The sequence below is a fragment of the Staurois parvus genome, unplaced genomic scaffold (genome assembly GCF_062004578.1).
Source record: "Staurois parvus isolate SC_StPar_1 unplaced genomic scaffold, SC_StPar_1.0 ptg001918l, whole genome shotgun sequence".
In the NCBI taxonomy this organism is placed as follows: Eukaryota; Metazoa; Chordata; class Amphibia; order Anura; family Ranidae; genus Staurois; species Staurois parvus.
This window is the reverse complement of record NW_028319714.1, coordinates 47,501-50,000: the sequence shown is the minus strand read 5'-3', so window position 1 is coordinate 50,000 and position 2,500 is coordinate 47,501. Positions and strand designations below refer to the sequence as shown.

Here is a 2,500-nt window from a genome sequence, read left to right as displayed (position 1 = left end):
TGTAAGCCCTTCTCACGGCAGTCGCTCAAGCTACATCCAGATGCTTTTCACCTTTCTTTGACAAAGTACTTCAAATGGAGCTTGTGGCCTTCTTTCAACATACTTCCTACAATTGAAGTGGCATAAAGCTGAAATTGCAACCATAGCTTAGCCCTTAGTGCTTCCGTGTTCACTTTCCACATGAACTGCAACAGGTGCTGACGAGCCCCGTTCAGTGCTGAGATTTTTCAAAGCAGTGTGAAAAGTTGGATCAGCTTACAATTCAATGCCCAGGGACCAAGGATTTGCTTTGTCTTGACTTTAGAAATGCATGCTGACCTCGTCTCCAAGTTTCCTAGTGCTCTTGACAATAAAAAAAGATATTTTTTTGAGCAAAATATGCAGATGGTATTGTAGTGGGGACTTAGCCTTGGCACTCAAAAGGCACTTGTTCTACTCAAAAAAAAAAAAAAAAAAAAAAAAAAAAAAAAAGCATTTTGTGTATCCAAGGCTCGTTGGTCTAGGGGAATGATTCTCGCTTAGGGTGCGAGAGGTCCCGGGTTCAAATCCCGGACGAGCCCTATGTTTAGCAAACAACTCGGCATTCTATTGGGAGGAATTGTTCAGATGGTGGCTGAATCCATGCAAGCAACTGTGCTAGCGGTAGCCAAGAGTGCTTAAAGGCTCTTGCATTTCCAAAATGTGCAACGGCTACTTCTGTGAAATGGGCAAGATGTGGCTCTGGGGTTCTGCCTCTTTAGTCTAGGGGCTAAAGAGGCAGAACCCTTTGGGCATGGGAGCTCCAAGCTACAAGACCATGAGGCAGTCTCCAGAGCCTACCGCAGGAAAGGAGGTGATGTTTCCCCGACAAAGTTTCTTCTTTGCTTTTGAAATCTTTGATAGTTCAAGAAAGGCAAAGACTGCAAACTCGGTTCATCAAAGGAAGAAGACTTTTTTGGAGGACAATGCTATTTTTTGTACAAAAAAAAAAACATTTCCCAGAAAGCTGGCATTCCTGGCTCGTTGGTCTAGGCGTATGATTCTTGCTTCGGGTGCGAGAGGTCCCAGGTTCAAATCCCGGACGAGCCCAAGCTTTAGGCAGATGGCCTGAGTTCCCATTTCCTTCTTGGTCGCAGCCAAGGTTCTTTTATGGCGCGCTTGAACTTTTCTAGTGCCCTTGTCTACTGCTCAACCTAGCCTGGGCAGACAGCCAAAGGCTCGTTGGTCTAGGGGTATGATTCTCGCTTTGGGTGCGAGAGGTCCCGGGTTCAAATCCCGGACGAGCCCACAAGGTGAATTTTTTCATCCCTCTGGAACTCAACAGCACAGACATGGTTTTACCGTAACTTGCACGTACCTACCGGTCAACGCGTAAGCCCTTCTCACGGCAGTCGCTCAAGCTACATCCAGATGCTTTTCACCTTTCTTTGACAAAGTACTTCAAATGGAGCTTGTGGCCTTCTTTCAACATACTTCCTACAATTGAAGTGGCATAAAGCTGAAATTGCATCCATAGCTTAGCCCTTAGTGCTTCCGTGTTCACTTTCCACATGAACTGCAACAGGTGCTGACGAGCCCCGTTCAGTGCTGAGATTTTTCAAAGCAGTGAGAAAAGTTGGATCAGCTTACAATTCAATGCCCAGGGACCAAGGATTTGCTTTGTCTTGACTTTAGAAATGCATGCTGACCTCGTCTCCAAGATTCCTAGTGCTCTTGACAATAAAAAAAGATATTTTTTTGAGCAAAATATGCAGATGGTATTGTAGTGGGGACTTAGCCTTGGCACTCAAAAGGCACTTGTTCTACTCAAAAAAAAAAAAAAGCTTTTTGTGTATCCAAGGCTCGTTGGTCTAGGGGTATGATTCTCGCTTAGGGTGCGAGAGGTCCTGGGTTCAAATCCCGGACGAGCCCAAGCTTTAGGCAGATGGCCTGAGTTCCCATTTCCTTCTTGGTCGCAGCCAAGGTTCTTTTATGGCGCGCTTGAACTTTTCTAGTGCCCTTGTCTACTGCTCAACCTAGCCTGGGCAGACAGCCAAAGGCAGCCAACAGCACTCGGCTCGTTGGTCTAGGGGTATGATTCTCGCTTTGGGTGCGAGAGGTCCCGGGTTCAAATCCCGGACGAGCCCACAAGGTGAATTTTTTCATCCCTCTGGAACTCAACAGCACAGACATGGTTTTACCGTAACTTGCACGTACCTACCGGTCAACGTGTAAGCCCTTCTCACGGCAGTCGCTCAAGCTAAATCCAGATGCTTTTCACCTTTCTTTGACAAAGTACTTCAAATGGAGCTTGTGGCCTTCTTTCAACATACTTCCTACAATTGAAGTGGCATAAAGCTGAAATTGCAACCATAGCTTAGCCCTTAGTGCTTCCGTGTTCACTTTCCACATGAACTGCAACAGGTGCTGACGAGCCCCGTTCAGTGCTGAGATTTTTCAAAGCAGTGTGAAAAGTTGGATCAGCTTACAATTCAATGCCCAGGGACCAAGGATTTGCTTTGTCTTGACTTTAGAAATGCAT

At 46.1% G+C, this 2,500-nt stretch overlaps 4 non-coding genes across 4 annotated transcripts; all 4 read left to right on the top strand.

The window, feature by feature from the left end:
* Positions 1-488: 488 nt before the first annotated feature.
* On the top strand, positions 489-560 carry TRNAP-AGG (transfer RNA proline (anticodon AGG)). The gene has a single exon. It is a non-coding gene; the product is annotated as a tRNA-Pro (tRNA).
* Positions 561-1,194: 634 nt separating this feature from the next.
* TRNAP-UGG (transfer RNA proline (anticodon UGG)) lies at positions 1,195-1,266 on the top strand. The gene has a single exon. It is a non-coding gene; the product is annotated as a tRNA-Pro (tRNA).
* Positions 1,267-1,818: 552 nt separating this feature from the next.
* TRNAP-AGG (transfer RNA proline (anticodon AGG)) lies at positions 1,819-1,890 on the top strand. The gene has a single exon. It is a non-coding gene; the product is annotated as a tRNA-Pro (tRNA).
* A 143-nt stretch (positions 1,891-2,033) lies between these two features.
* On the top strand, positions 2,034-2,105 carry TRNAP-UGG (transfer RNA proline (anticodon UGG)). Its single transcript has one exon. It is a non-coding gene; the product is annotated as a tRNA-Pro (tRNA).
* Positions 2,106-2,500: the final 395 nt, after the last annotated feature.